At 42.8% G+C, this 15,849-nt stretch overlaps 1 protein-coding gene across 1 annotated transcript in view; it reads left to right on the top strand.

Moving 5' to 3' along the window:
• RAD51B (RAD51 paralog B) overlaps positions 1 to 15,849 on the top strand; it is a 423,330-nt gene that overhangs the window by 359,296 nt on the left and 48,185 nt on the right. The window lies entirely within an intron of this gene.

Below are 15,849 nucleotides of genomic sequence, written 5' to 3'. Positions count from 1 at the left end.
GTGGAACACCCTACATGTTGGGATATGACCATGGACATATCATATGGGAGAGCCTTCCAAAGGGACTGAGATTAATGCTTGTTAAGGACAGGAGTTATTTTACCAAAGTCTTACTTTTTGATCAGATGTCTTCACCATGTTGATATTATGGAGCCAGAGAGGTTAGGGGTCTGAACAAACAATGTTGTTACTGCAGCAGTTCTGTTTGCTTCCCATATCTTCTCCTGGCTTTAAGAGGCTTGATGAGTTGTTGGGTCTCTAGCATGTAACCAGAGCCCTTCACTCAGTGCTGTTTGGTGCGTCCTTAGCCAGTGCCAGGCTCAGAGGGCAACGGACCAGACTCAGGAAGCTCTAATGGAGATAAAGATGATGCTGGAATTTACAACCAAAGTCAGGGACAAGAGAGCAGGTCATCTTTGGGGGAGGCCATAAATGGTTGTCAAGTTCAGATTGGGGAAAGCAGCAAATGTATGTGTCTCGTTTTTAATTTTCTTCCAGGGCTGACTTGGAAGGCTGACCATACACTGAACCTTGCACATTCCAGCCAGGGCACTGATCAAAGCTGGCCAGAGACATTGGCTGTGTGGAAATGGGAGATGATGCCCTGTATGTGTTGTCATCTTAAAGGCTTTTTTATCTCAAATCAAATTTGGGCAGTGCATTGGCTCGGGTCTTCTTCCCTCTCCACCCTGCCCAGGCCAGCTGGCTCAAGGCTCTAGAGCTTGGCAGATACATTTGGGCTGGGTACATATCTGCAGTGTCTTCCCTCTCTTGAAATTCTTAATTTTACTTGAACCACTGTTGAAAGAGTGGAGTTATTTGTGCAGAGGATGAGGAGAACTGAAAAGAAAGAGGAGGTTGAGAAGTGTGGCCTTGAGCACACATCCAGAGCTACTCCACAGGGGATGGCTGGAATGACAGAAATGACAAGGGTGACAGGCTTGTCTCGTGGTGCTGCCACGTGGGGCAGAGTGCCAGAGCCCTTGCCTCTCCCTGAAACTGCACAGAAGAAGAAGAGCCCAGGATCTCTCTTGCCCTCCAGTGTGGGATGTCTGTGTGAGGATGGAGAGCTGAAGTTGTCCCATGTCCCCTGTGGCTGGGGAGAAGTGCCTGCAGTGATTCCTCTCAGCATGGCAGAGCACACTCCGTGCACCATCACAGCCTGCGCCCAAAGGCTCCCAGCTTTCACTAACTGCCAAGTGGATGAAGCCAAAAATGGCTTTGCTTTATGGTGCCAGGCCTCAGCTCAGAGGATGTGCATGTGTTTTTCTAAGCTATACAAATTGACACAGCAAATAGCCCCAGCATGGAAGGAAAAGGTAAAACACTGTGACCTCATTTTGACAAAAAAACTCATCCATCATGTGGAGAAGTAATTAAAAAGCATGGCGATTACATGCCAGCAAATATCTTCAAATCCTAAGTCAGTCATGCCCAAAATAAGCAATGCCTCTGCACGTTTGGAGGAAAAGGTAGTGCTTTGTGTTTTCCTCTTTCAGCCTGTGCAGCCTCTGAGTCCTGTGCAGCCAACTTGCCTCTTAGAGCTTCCTTGTCAGGGGCAAAGGGTTAATTTCAGGAAAAAGGAGTCTTCTCTCTCTGGATGATAAAAACAATAAGGAAAAATCACAGCATGCTTGGCTGTATTGAGAATGAAGTTGTTGTGTCCTCGCATTGCATCCTGGAAATTATCTGTTTCATAACCAGGACCTGTAGTATCTTAAGTGGATAGGTGATATTCCAAAACTGCACATTCTTGTGACATTTAGCAGCTGTCCTCGGGAAGGACTTCTGTAAATTTCTTTTTTTATTTCTCTCTCCTTATTTTTATTTGGTTTCTGTTTCTCTTTTTGCTAAAGATGAAATAACGGATTCAGAGCTCTGACTTTTGGGAGAGTCAGGCATGTATTCAGATTTTTAATTGGATTCATGTAGCATAATAATGGATGGGTTAAACCAAAGCACGTACGAAACCAAACATCTCTGTGTTCTAAGAAAGGTTCCAGATCCAAACATCATATCTAAATTAAATTCTTGTTTCCTTGCTACTAGCCAGAAACCGTGGTGAGATAAGTGAGATCAGATGGGAGAAAAAAGAATGTTAAAATTTATGGCAGAAAAGTTCTCAATGTAACAGTGTATCTTTGGCTGCCCTGTCAAGGGAGGAAAACAAGGAATATTTCTATCTACTCCCACTTTACAACTGGCTAGGTGCACTAACTTTTTTTGCATTCTTCTGAAGGAGTTGACTTTTCCTGGATGCAGAGTACTGGCATGATCTGGTATGAGAAGCCTATGTTCCCATCTGCCTGGCCTCTCATACTGGGCAGATCAAACATACCTTTCAGGTAAAATGCTGGCTGCTTTCTCTGTCTTGTGGTCAGTTAATAGCAATGATGGGCTTGGGCAGGAGCTGTTAGGAAGGCCTGGAGTCTCAGCGTGACAAAAGTCTCATGCAATTGAGGAAAGCAGACCGTATGACAGAGTGTACGGCAAGGCCAAACAAGGGACCTGGTGGAAGGAGTAGATGGCAGAGGAGAGGGAGAATGGGTCTTCTATGTGCTTGGCCTGCCCAAACTCATGTAATCACAGCTGGGAGAGTTCAATTCCAAAGTTATTTGTGTTAAAGTGAAGAGAAAAGGAAAGAGAAAATCGGTGTCAGAGAGGGGAAAGTAGCATGCATCAGACTGGATTTGGAAGGAATATGTAGATGATTCCTGTCCGAGGCCTTGGTATGTGTATGGGGTGTTACGAACCCCTCTGCCTCCCCAGTTCCCTCAGCACCTTCTCAGGGTTACAGCAAGCCTGAAGGTGCCTTCTGCACAAGTGGACATACGTGGTAGTCTTTATCCCCAGTACAGGAACAGCAAGACCGAGACCTGGAGTCAGACGGTGGGTCTGGTTTCTTGTGACTGTTGTACAGGGGTGCGATTCCATTAGCTTACTTGTGACTATGTGTGAAAGGAGAATTAAGCTGAGTAAGTCCATGGTGGAGTGGAGCACACAGCTGAGGACTGCTGATGGCCTGGCACAACTTGGAGTTGTGTTTTTGCATTGTTTCTTTCGTCCGTACTGGAAAAGGTTCACACGTGCATCGCACCGAGCGACAACTCAACCGTGTTTTCGCTTCCCTTGCGCTGCTGCAGCTGGCATCTCCTCTGTCTTTATCTGAGCGCAGCTTCTCCTCGCACAAGAAACCATGAGCGCATGGAGGCTGCGCTGTCACAAACAGCACAACACACGGTCACAACAGCGGGTACGGAGTGCGGAGCCCTCTCCTCCCCCGGCTCCTGGGACAGATGCCATCAGCTGTCCCTTACTCCAGGTTACCATGAGCCCTGTCCCCGGGTGTCCCAAAGTGCATCTTAAGTTTCTGGCAGGAGGGCTTGGGGGACCCAGAAGCAGACCTTCTGCCTGCTCCCGCAGCTCCACGTTGTGCCTGCCTAGCTCTGACCTTCCCTGCCCCTCGGCCTCTGCCCTTTCCTCCCGACCTTGCGGGATTATTCCTGCTGTGCCTTCTCCAGGAGAAGGCCCCTCAGCTGCTGCTTTCCTGTCGAGGGTGACCATGAGAGGAAAGAAGAAAATCCCCATTGGATGACTAGCTTTTGTGGAGGGCAGTAATCAATACCCTGAGCACCCTGCTGAATTGCCGAAGGAGAAGCACGTTAACCCTCCGTGCGCTAGCCTCCCACAGGCCTCCATCTTCCCCCTGGCCACCATCTTCCCCCACAGCACACTCAGCTGCTCTCATTCCCAGCCAGGAGGGCCCTTCTCTGTCCTTGAGATGCCAAATCATGCCCGTCCTGCCTTATTTTCTAGTTTTGGCCTGAAGAAGATTGGAGGTGAGCTTTTTGCTGGCGTTTATCCTCTGCTTGACAGGTTGGCTGTGGGTGATGGGAAGAGCCGCTTCCTTGGTTACTGCACCACAGGCCACGGGTGTTGGAGGAGGGAAGCAGGGGGGGATTTTTTTTGTTTGTTTGTTTGCTTTTCTTTGAACCGTGAAGCTCTGGGCAGCGCTGAGGGCAGGACACCAGCCATGACGGGCAGGGTCTGGTTCTGCACATTCTCCCGCGCCTCTCCCAGAGGAGCGGGGCTTGTGGCCCCAGCAGCCTTTTCAGGCCCTGCCAGCGGGGGAGTGAGAAACTAGGCCCACAGATTGTATCAGGGCTCTTTTTCTGGTCATGCTGGTTGGTTATAATGAGAAAATACTCCAAATTCCTAGTGAAAAATCCTTTTGTACTTTCATTACTAGTGGGCCAGACAAACCAAGCTAGCACCGCAGCACTGAGGGCACTGGTAGCAGTGCCAGGGTGGGAGGCAGCACTCCCGAATCCTCACCCTAGCTTTGCTCTGTGGCACTTTCTATAGACCTCTAAAAATCACTTAACTTGCTGTACATTCTGTCTCAGTGAACATGTCTATGCATGAAACAGGATCAGTGATACAATCCCAAATGTTGTTTAAAAGCTCAGTTAGATAATGTGAGTAAAATGATCTTTCAGTGAAAGATACTGAAATGCCAAGTGGTGAGACTCTCAGACTTGATTTCTGAACAAAGCTGCTTTCAGATGCAGCCACCGGTACCCTAAAAATGTGCGTCATTTTTTGAATTCCTGTTCCTCATCTTTTGAAGAAATTTAACATATGTTCTGGGCAGTATATTGGATCCAAAACTGAAGAAGGCTTCCAATTCGAGGTGTCTTGCCTCATCACTGAGGCATTAGCAGTGAGGTGTGACTGGAGGTGGTCAGAGATGCAAGTTGTTGTGGATAATGTATCAGTTAAATCTTATTGGTGGACTGTGAAGCATAATGAATTAATATTTATAAAAGATTTTATGATTTTTCAGCTGCAAACCCCAGTATACGTTGCATGGTTAACAGATTAGCGACTGAGGCAGCGAGACACCCTGTAAAGTCCTCATAGTCTCTGAACTGGGAAGATTTATCTTGGATTATGTCTTTTTCTTCTCTTTGCTTCTTTCTCAGGGCTTTTTTTCCTTCTTTTTTGTGGTTTGGATCATTGTGTTAACTCCTGGGAACTCTGAAAAGCACGTTTTCTCTTTTCTTGGGAGATGGATGCTAAATTTCTTACAGAATTGATTTGATCAATATGAAATCAACCGGAAAACTAAAGCGCTCATTCTCAGTATAGGTGCACTCCATCTGTGGGGATTTTACTTAAGAGCAGAATGAAGAATAGGAGAAGTTTGAGGATCCAAGATTTGTGTATATCCTATATTGTCAGTCTCTGTCTGGTTATGTGGAGATAACTTCAATTCCTTCCCTGTAGATTTCCCATTTATTTTCATTTGTGTTTCAAATCACAGTTTCTCCATGCTTTTTTTTAACCTTCTTTAAATATTTTTAAAATATTAATTAGCCTCATAGCAGTCCTTCTAGATAAGTAAATGTCTTTTAACAATAAAATCTTCTACAGGTGGGAAAACTGAGGTACAGACTATTAAATAATATAATTACTTACTTAATTTAAAAAAATGTCAAAACTTTTAAGTACCTTTCCTTGTCAGCCTATATTTTATGCTTTAATATCAGAAACTTCTTTAAGCATTCTTTAAATGAAAAACCTTAACTATGTGATGCTGGGCAAGGAGCAGATAGGAAACATAGTCATTTTAGAGGAAATCCTTGGGAATTCCAAGTACCCATTATATCTCCAGATGGCCTGAAGGCCATGTTTTATATTGCAGTATTTCCATTAGTTTTTGAAATAGTTTTGAGACATTTCCAGATGTCTTGATAGGAGAAGGTGCTGCTAAAGGCTGAAGCCCAGATGACCGCTATAAAGATATAAGAATCTCATAGAAAAAAATTTGTACTGCTCTTTCTTTTTGTGCTTATGTATCTGAGCATCTCATATGTATTTAAAAATAGAAATAACAATAACAAACTCTCTGTCTCTCTCTTCCTTCCCAGCCTGTAAGTGAAATAGCTTGCTTTGTTCAAACGACTTTTTTCCTTGTGGGTTCTAAATATTTAGCTGTGGTTTTGCACAGTTTATCTACTGTTCCATTACTCCACTGAGGGGCGGGGGGAAAGATGCCATTTCCATTATTTCTTAGAACTCAAAAAGCCACAGTGTTACGTGTCCCATCTACTGCTTCCCATGTAGAGCTTAACCAACGCCATTCCCAGAGCTGTGCATTCCTTACTTTATTGACGCACAACCAGGGATGTTTAGGCAGGATTCGGTGTTGTGTGATGTTAAAGGAAAGCTGCTATATATGTTCATTGCAGCTATTCACAGGATGGGTATGGAGATTTAATATTTGCTTGTAGAATATATTTGAGAAATCATTATATTCCCTTATTAAGACCCTGTGAACTCGATCAAGTAACAATATGTTAAACAAGGGGCATTTTTCTCTATTTTGTCTCTTTCTGGCCTCAATATAAAGCACACTGTTTGTTTTAATAATCAGCTTTATTTCTCATTCAAATTTCTGCTTTCTCCTAGAGATAACAGTGTGTACAGTTCCATGTTTTCCATGTTAATTATCGTTTCAAAAGCACTGTACAGGATTGCAAAGGAGTTTCCTGAAGACACTGAAATTTATGGCCACTGTTAGCCCTTTTCTGAAGAGAGTTCTGGAGATTCATGCCTTTTACTTGTCAAATTTCTTCTATTTTTCTCTCTGAAAAGATCTGAAGTCCTTAAACTGAACCAGGTAATCTGTATAGTCACTTGTGCTAGGGAAAGTGTTACTTAGTAAGCAAGACGCTGCATGGAAAGTGAACTCAAGCCTCTTCAAATCATTGCAAATGCAGCGACTACTGAAAGTAAAGCGTGAGGCCATAAGGACACAGATTGCACTGTGGTCTCAGCCCTCAGAGTTGGACGCTTATGTGTCCGTGGCCTCAGACATGAGAATGGAGCCATGTTCCTTAAGAGTCACTGTCTAGATCAGTGCTTTTTTGGCTGTCATAGTTGTTTGCATATCCTGCATCAGGGAGGCATGCAGACAGACCTTGACACTCTATGCTACTGTGACAGCAGTCTATTTGGACACAGTATGATAATTGCTAGCGTGTCTAAAATTTTCCCTCTTCTGCCAAAATCACCTCTATTTTTTTGTGTTTCACTAAGCAGCAAGATTTTTCTTTGGCTTTTATTTATTTGAGCTGAAGAATTCAGATGGCTGGGAAACAGTGCTCAGTTTGTGAAGGCGGTATGTAGTTAGGCATCATAAATGCTCTCCTGCCATCCAAGGATGCTGTGTCTCACATATTTATACATGTCTAATGGTATGGGGAAGAGAACTGAGCTATGTGGGCCTCTGTGGTTGCAGAAGTGTCTCTGTGCATCCATCATGAACTTTTGGGAGGAGAAGGAATGTGAGAAGAGTCTTGGTCTTTTATATTCACATGCAACAGTGTTAAACTGAGGCAGCAGCATTTTGTGATTGTTAGAGCTTAAGACTGCTAAGAAATGCTGTCATCTGATTATTTCCTGCCCCTTTCCTCATAGTACAAAATAAATTTCCATAATAGAAAATATTTCTCTTTCAGAAGTGTCACATCATTTCCAAGTTACACAATCTAACAGCAGGAAAAAGTAATTAAGAATAATACACAGATCCAGAAACAGGACGCAGATATTTGTCTGAAGGTGTCACCCGCAGTATGCTTTATGGAACATCTGACTTCCCCGTAAGAACCTCTGTGATGCTTCCAGTTCCTTTATACCACTAGAAACGTAGTATTTTCTTCTGTCATCCAAAGAAGTATCTCACAGCTAATAATAGTTTTAAAGAGCTATCAATGTTTAAGTGGAAACTTCAAAAAGTGCTTTCCTTTTGTAAGTTCTGTCAATATGTCAAATTTTCTGTCATTCTTTACTGAATATACTATTAGTTTGAAAACAGGATATCTGCTACTTCTTGTCTGTATCTTTTGGTTAACCTGCTTGTGGTATCTAATCATGCATCTGGTTTGGGAAATTATTCTCCTTCTTCTTTACAAACTCAAGCAAGTAGAAATATTCCAGCAAGAGTCTGCCTGCTCATGTGTACAAAAATGCAGAACTACTCCCACCACTGTTCTCCAAAGTCCTTTATGTACACCCATTTATTTTGGGACCTATTTTGAAATTACTCTTACCATAGTTCTTACCATAGTAAGAACCTCTGAGCGACTTATGGAGGCTTAGGTCAGTGGCTTGGTTTGCCTTTATTCTGGTCCACCCCTACTCATCTTGCACCAGGCTTCTCTGCCCACGTGTACTTTTTTCCACCGTTGTAATAACCTTCTCCTTCCTTCACCTTCTCTTCTCTCTGTCCATCTGACACCAGACACTAGCCGCAAACACTTCCTCTCTACGTATGAGGCAAACCCTGCTTTATTGAGTACTTGGAGTACGAGAGTAGGAACCTCATGAATTCTAATGCTACTTCTGACACGCAAATGTTGGGCAAGATGCTTTAACTTTCATCTCCTAATTGTTTCCCTGGGTGGCTAAGCAGGAAAATAATTCCTAGTTAAACACTTTGCAGAGGTTCCGTGGGCTTAATTAGATGTTGGTCTATGAGCTACCAACTTTAAAAATACAGGCAACAGTATGGATGCTGAAGATTTTAACCACAAACATCGCTTTCAGTGTCTCTCTCATTCTTTTAACTTCATTAACAGAAGTTAGTCTTTAAACTTCATAACTCAATAGTTCTACAGCTTAGAGTTTGTGAAAGGCACCACAGCAGAACTTCTGAAAATTTAATTGTGTGTTACTATAATTATGGCTAAGAAATGTACTTTGTGCATTTGCAGAACAGGAAAGTAAGAATATTTTGCCCTTCTCAACTACTTGGCACTAAAGCACCCCAAACCCCTGCAATTTCGGCCTTAGTCCTGCACCCCATCTCTATCCCTCACATCGTACGAATGAGAGGTCCTTCTGCCCGAATGCGCACAGCATTGCCTGGTTATAGACAACACATTTTAGCCATAGATCTCAAAGAACTTCACCAAGAAGGGCATGTACAATTATCCTCATCTTAGAGTAGAAACCATGTAATGCAGTACACGGCAGAATGTGGCATTAGCCAACAGGGGGTTCCTGGCTCCCTTTCCCTGATCTGACAAGTGAGGACTGTAGCAGCAGTCTCTGCATCCTTCATTTTACAATATGGAGAGAGAATGATTGTGGTCCTTTAAACAAGCCCCTTTACACTCAGTCCTTAAATCAAGAAAGATGCAGAAAACTATAGCATGAGTAAGGAATGAACTAGTTTTCTAATTGTTTTATGCTTAATTACTTCTGCTGTTTCTAGCAACATAGATAAGAGTACTTTTAACATATACATCCATATCCAGTTGCCCTCAGCACGTGCTCAGCCTTTCGTGACTGAAATTGCATGCATGTACAAGATGGCAGACATGAAACAACTGTGAATCTCTTTCAGATTTATATATGGTGTAGGGCTGAATGGGTTAAGAAAAACCCTCTGCATATACCTGGTATATAAAACTGTCATGTAATCGAATGAGAGGAATGCACTCCACTGTGTACATTAGCAAACACTCCATGCAAGCTGGCTGGCGGAGGCTCCGGGTTTTCAGTGCTGCCTTGCACTACAAAGCCCTTCTTTGTTCTCTCGGCACTGTTTTAAATATCTGATGACTATTCCACACCATGTCAGTGCCAAATCCCCAGCTTCACTGCAAACTCTTTACAAGAGCACATTGTGGGCAGATCGGATGGGGATGGGCTGGTAGAGTGTGGGTATCTCCACTTTCTGTGCTTCTCAGGCAGGTCCTCTCACCAACTCTGCCATCTCCCTGTAATTCCTGTAGCCCCTTGTGCAGCCACCTGGATAGTTTTCAAAGCCAGAAGGAGTAACTTGGGAGTGCAGAAATTGAACTTGGATCCTGACATGGTAACGGCACTCCGCAAGTGTGCATCAGGATGGGTGTAGTCAAGGTTCAGCCAAGGAAGGGCAAATAAATCAAAGAGTGTTCTTGCAACAAATATTTTTGTTGAAACTTGTTGTGCCTATACTGTTGTTGGCTGGATCTTGCCTGAGCTTGCTAGCCAAGTGGGATTGGGCTTTGAAAAAAATTAGATGAAAGATTTCCTATGAACATGCACACAGAAAGGCAGGAAGTGATGCTGATGACTCAGGAGATGGTGATGTTCCTTCTTGATTTGGAATTAAAGTACTCCCCTGGAAGGATATTAACACAGCAGCACACATCTAAGCCTCTGTCAGATGAGATGTTAAACCAGGGTCTCATCTCCTCATGCTCATTAAAGATGCTTCTACCTATATTTTAGTTAGTTTGCACAAGAGATGTTTTTTCATTCCAAGAAAAAAAAAAAACAAAACAAACATGTTGCTTGAGTACATGAAGACATATAATAATAATATGACATCTTCTTTTTGGTCCTAAACCTACAAATTCTGTTCATGAAGAGTACTTCTGTTTTTCTGGATAAACATAGAGTTAATGCTGTTTCCTACAATGTTTTGGGATTTCTGTGTACAGACACTGAGGTAGGAAATAAACAGTAAACTTTCTGAGTTAGGAGAAGATTTTATACAATTTTATTTCGGTGGTGCTGCCCACTTTTGGCCATTAATGTGAAAAGGAGCTAAGCTGCTCAATTTCCCATTCTGTTTCTCGTTTCCCTTCCTGAAGCTCCTTGGCATCCAGTACTGGTGTGCTGTAAACTCAGCGGTGCAGTGGGTGGCTGCAGTGCCTTCTAAAATAAACAAACCTGTTTTCATTCAAATTTCTTCATTTCACATGCAAATATTTCTTGGTAGACTCAGTAAGAAACCCTTTCTAAAGTAAAACCTATTTATTAAGGACCACTTGAAGGTGCATTGTAACACTTTCACTTAATCATTTAAAATCCATGAAAGCTAAAATCTTTGAAAGCAAGGTTTACAGCACTGCAGAAGCTTGTGCAAGGCCATATTTGCCACTAAAGCTCTTTGGCTTAAATAATCCTATTCAGTGCACACTCTGTATAATTGATTGTGTATCAGAATCCTTCAGGGGACTTGCAATGGCTGCTTAGGCTATGCAGGCACTCTTGTCTTTGCCATATTTGCTTCCCTAGTACAGGACTGAGTACAAATAGGAAAGCATTTCTCTATGGTAAAGTATTAATATGTGTTGAGAAGGTGTCATTGTACTCAGAAGGGATACAGTGGAAGAGTTGAAGGGACTCTCTTAGTGACATATAGAAGTCTGTACCAGAGTCAGAAATTGAATCCACATGTTGTATGATCCAGTCTGATGCCTTACTCGCTAAACTATTGGCTCCCATTTTGTATAGTACCTCTCATCACATACAGAGTCCCAGGAAAGTTCACAAACAAGACCCTGTCCCATTAGGCAGAGAATGGCCAGCCAGTGAGTGTTTCACTTTTTAACTCTGTAGCAGGGGCTATGAACAGTGTACAGGTTTCTTTTAAAAAAGAAGAAAATACTGTGGGGCATTTTTAATGTTTTCCCAGAGTTTGGTGGAAACCAGTTTAATCACTAGTATTTTTCTGAAGGGGAAACAATTAGCCTTTTTATCATACTTTCAAGAGATTGCTGCTCCTTTCCTCCTGCTTCCTGTGGCCATCCAGTTGGTCTTGGTCAGTTCACCACAGATAAATGAGCTGTGAATGAGATGAATCCAAAAGGGATTGACACTATAGAAATCTTTTCCTTTGTGCACTAGATTCTTTTTTTTCAGGATTTTCCAGACTTTTTCCTCCTTCTTTCCCCACTTTTACACGTCACTAACTGCCTCCCGCTTCAAAGTCCTTGCATACGCCTAGTGCCCACGTAGCTGTTTGATAGCAGTGCTCTAGAAGAGAGACACACACTTCTGGCAGCGAGGTAAGAACTCTCTCATTTACTGTTGTTTGTTTTTTTAAGTCCAGTATCAGTGTGTTTACATGGCAACTTTGACCATCTTAGCACAGTGAGATAGTTATCTTGCTCTTCCAGGTTTATGGTTCACTGGAAGAGATTACAGAAAGTCAGATTTTTGAGAGACAAAGCTAAGACCAGTACCTTGTCTTGCAGGTGGGTGCCTGCATCCTTTTGTGCAGGCTGCCAGGAAAAAAGGCAAAGTCAGAACTGGAAGGACTCAGGAAATGCTCCAGCCATAAAATTCTCCAAATGTAAAATTATTTGTTTCTCGTAAGAAGTAAGTTGCTCTCCAGGGGAGGGCTGCAGCTGGCATAAACCAACCAATCTACAAAGACCTGCAGCAAAAAAAGAAGCAGTTAGACTAAGTAAAAAGAAGACTGTGTGTTAAAGGGCTAACTATATTTTGTTAGGAATGACTGAAGTAAGCTCTTTTCCTGGCAGTCATTGTTTGGTGGAGCTGAAAGAATGAGCCACGTATTATGCCATTACTTTGAGATGGGACATTGGGGAGAAATTAAATAGATTTGTTCACTCCCAAAATACTTCTGAGCCTTAACTTAAGAGTAGGGACTTCAGCAATGGATGCAGAGCCAGAGCAACCAGGAAGATCAAGAGAGATGCGTGATTCAAGATGGTTCGAGCTGAGCAAGGGGTGATCACCTCATGCAGAAGTTCTCTTTTTACTTCTATGAGGACTCTGCACTCCTGCATCCCACAGCAAGTGTGCTGGTCCCATTTTCTGTCAGGCAGGTTGAATGTCATGTGGGTTTTGTTTCCCTCTCTGATTTGGTTGTGCCTGCAAACAGCTTCTTGTTGCCATTCATAGGAAGATGCCATCCTGATGAAATCCAGCTGTATCCGTCCTGCTGCCATACTGATCGTGTAGTGTCATCTGCTTCATTCCAAACCAGAACCTCCCACTTGGCTTTCAAACTTTACCTGTCAGAATAGAAGATGCTTTTCTAACTGCATATCTCAGCTTCCAAACTTTCTGGCATCTAAATTCTTTGGCTTTCCTGTGAGCTACTGAATCTTTGGGCCCAATCCTTCAGTCCCACAAGTTCCTACATAAGTCAGTCAATTGATAGCGTGGGCACAGCCAGGCTCTCTCTTGCCTTTTCTCCAAACACCAACTGAGTGCAAATCTTTTATAAACTGGTAGAAGTTGAACTGTGAATTGGTAGAAGAGCAAATGACTAAAAAATTGCCAATATGTACATGCAATGGAAGGGCACTTCAGTGCAAAGAGCCCTAGCTGACCACAGAAGAAAAAAAATCACTGGACTATTTAAAGTGACAAGGTCCTTCCCTTCTTTCCAGTGTAAAATACATGCTTGCTAATGTATGGATGGTGTTGGGGAGATGTACTGTGTGAAGATTTGTTTTCTTTGAGAGTATGACCATACTGCCCTGAGGAAGAAAAAGATTTCAAGTGGCCTCTCTCCACTTCATTGGCAAGTCAGCCACTATATCTCCCAGGATAACAGGAGTGCCTGATACACTGAGCAGATGAGCCTTGAAGGATGTGAGGAAAGCTACTATACTGGGATCAATAGCATACTTTTTCCTTCTGTAGCATGTAAACATTTGACCTGATAAATACTAGAACTTCCTCATCTGCTTCTTCCTTTTTACTTGTCTTTAAAGGACATCTAAATCTCCTTATCTATACATGCTTATGGAGGAGTCCATTTGTGTATGTTTCCTTGGGAAGTCCCGTCTATGTTTGCTTGGGAAATCAGAGAAATTTAGGTGTAAGAGAGTTGGTGGAAGTTGTACATTGAGTCCATTTACATTTAGCTGAAATAAATTGAATTAGATTACCTATTGCAGTCAGAAGAAGTAGAGTTTTACCTGTACCAGTGGCATGTGAGTTACAGTGTGCTGCAGGCTGCACTGAGGGGACCTCAGCTCATTAATAAAGTATTTTTAATGTGGTTTTAGTGTTTTGAGGGGCTCTTACAGAATAACGCTTCCAACAACAATCTCTGTTTAAATGTTTTGCTCTCTGAGGTGTGCACAGTCACACAGAGAGCGAGCAGGGGAATGTATTCAATTGTTTCTTGTTTTAAACAGGAATGCTTTTCATTTGATCAAAATTGGAAAGAAGCATCACTTGACAAATGAATCCATAAGGCTGCTCTTTTTCAGAAGAGCTAATGTTTTGTCCCTGAAACATACTCTGAATATACACTGCTCATGCAGGGAGGGATGAGTCGAGCAGCAGCCATCTGTAGGAGCGGCAGAGCTGAAGGTCAAGAAACAGACTCTGCAGGTGTCTTCCCCCAGGGAACTTTTCATACCTGCTGTTTGGTGCAACCTGACCTATTACATAAGTGAGAGATTTGCTCTTCTGACGAATGTTAATGATCCTCAAGGATCGTATCGTGTTGGCAGGGATGATTTAGAAGGATTCAGAGTGAATGTGAGAGGCAAAAGACAGCCTTCATCTACTGCCATATGTTGGATAGTGCTGTTTGACTATGAAGGTGCCTGATCCTTCTCCAAAACATCAGCGATGCTACTGCTCTCCAGTATTAATAGATAAGTTAGCAAGGAGTATATATTTTCTTTTCCCTTTTGTGCCTGTTTTTAAATAGATTTTAACCTGATAAAAAGTACTGGAGTGGTAGCCCTGGTGATTTCACTCTTCTATTCCAAAACCAAGATGAGTAGAAACCATGGGAATGCAGACTGCACTGGCATGAGAGGAAGGACATGCCTTTTCAGATGGCTTGTACCCACTGAGACATGATCTGGAACAGACCTGGCTTATGATTTGCTCTTCTGTCACTGGGAGCAAGAGGAGGGAAGGGAAGACTGTGCTGTTGTACTTGGCAGCGAGACAGCACACTAGGCTTTGAAGAATTGACTGCAGTTACAAGAAAGAACTACATAAGATGGTTGCATGGTATCTTTTTTCATCTTCTCTCAGTAATGCCAAAGAATCAAGACACACAGTAACTGAAGTCTGATATTAGCTTGGAATGTTTTGGACACATGAGAGCTCCTGGTATGGAAAGAATAACTGCTCTCTGTTGTAGGGACAAATTCATTGTAGGGAGCTGCCTGAAATCCATGGAGCTTCAGCCAGGACTAATTTGGCCCTTGCCTTTGAGTCAGCTCGTACAGTCATACAGTCTATTACACATCTAGAAAACTTTTTGCTCTACCAGAGATCCCTCAGGATCTGTCAGTGAGCATTTCTAATGTCTGTTCTACCTGTTCCTGCTAGGAACAAAGCACTATACTGCTGGCAACTCAATACATCCCATGTGCAGTATTATTTTCAAAATTTTTTTTTTTTTTTTTTGCTATTGCTGGAATAGCATCATACAGAACCCAGCTTTCTGGAGTAGAGAAGTAATGCTGACCTTCTGACCCAGAAACCCACCCCAGTCTTACGATACGGTCTATAAAGGGTGCTGTAGACAGGAGTGAACACAAGGCATTAATTCACTGGAGCAGTTGTGCTGACATCCTGGACCGTGAGAGCGCAGCTGGGGCAGTTTAAGAGTAGTAGTCAGGTTCCAAGAGGGAAGCCAGACTTTTATTATTCACACTACAGTCACCTATTGTTTTGCTTCTTGTTTTTCTCAAGATATTTAGACGTGTCTGGTGGGCAGGAAAGTGAAAGACTGGGAGTGCCAGCTCCAGGCAGCCGCAGCACTCCCAGGTACTCTGCAAACTTCCTTCTCGCAGCTCTGTGCCTGTCGTTTCACAACAAAGCTGTAGCTGCTGCCTGTGCATTTAGTCCTGAATCTCACAACAAAAGCACCTCCAGCCTGGCCTGCACACGTTCAGCTAATTTCAGCGTGTAATCCCACACAATGCTGCCAAATCATCTCAAGTTTAGTCAAGAGCGGCCAGGCCAGGATGTGTTTTAAAATGCAACTGCAAATAGGGCTTAATTATACAATGTTCTGTAATGATTTTATGATAGCAGCTGAAGGCTGACATG

This window comes from Tauraco erythrolophus, chromosome 6, assembly GCF_009769465.1.
Source record: "Tauraco erythrolophus isolate bTauEry1 chromosome 6, bTauEry1.pri, whole genome shotgun sequence".
In the NCBI taxonomy this organism is placed as follows: domain Eukaryota; kingdom Metazoa; phylum Chordata; class Aves; order Musophagiformes; family Musophagidae; genus Tauraco; species Tauraco erythrolophus.
This window is presented reverse-complemented; position numbering and strand designations above follow the sequence as displayed.